Source organism: Nestor notabilis, unplaced genomic scaffold, assembly GCF_000696875.1.
Source record: "Nestor notabilis isolate BGI_N333 unplaced genomic scaffold, ASM69687v1 scaffold27213, whole genome shotgun sequence".
In the NCBI taxonomy this organism is placed as follows: Eukaryota; Metazoa; Chordata; class Aves; order Psittaciformes; family Psittacidae; genus Nestor; species Nestor notabilis.
Genome location: NW_009921923.1, coordinates 3457 through 4062, shown reverse-complemented (window position 1 = coordinate 4062; position 606 = coordinate 3457).

Sequence of the window (606 nt, the reverse complement as noted above, 5' to 3'; positions counted from 1 at the left end):
GGAGAAGCACAAGATGCCCTCTAGCGCTGCGTGCCCTGTTTATGATGGGCAGCGAGCACCTGCAATCCCTGCCTGACTCCCTGCACCAGAGCTCGGCCTGCCTGCCTGGGAGACGATGGATTTATTGGTCTATGTCCCCAATCAGGAAAGGTACACCCAGTGAAGAGACAAAAACATACCTACAGTCGGCCATGCTTGCACTCTCTTACTTTGCCCTGGACAACAATCACCATGAAAATTGTGTTTTAAAATAATCTTTAAATAATTTCTGCTTTTTGTTAAAAAAAAAAAAAAAAATCATCTCCCAACCAAACAGCTTCACCCCCCTCATCCCCCACTCTGGACAACAATCACCATGAAAATTGTGGTTTAAAATAATCTTTAAATAATTTCTGCTTTTTGTTAAAAAAAAAAAAAAAAATCATCTCCCAACCAAACAGCTTCACCCCCCTCATCCCCCACTCCCATCTCACCTCCACATGCCCACGCTGCCTCCCATCCACGATACATACAAAGAGCAGGTAAATAAATAAAGACGCATGATGCTGCAAGGGGAATACGGTCACAGCCCCCCCCCCGCCCCCACCCCCTCACCTCTGCCAATGT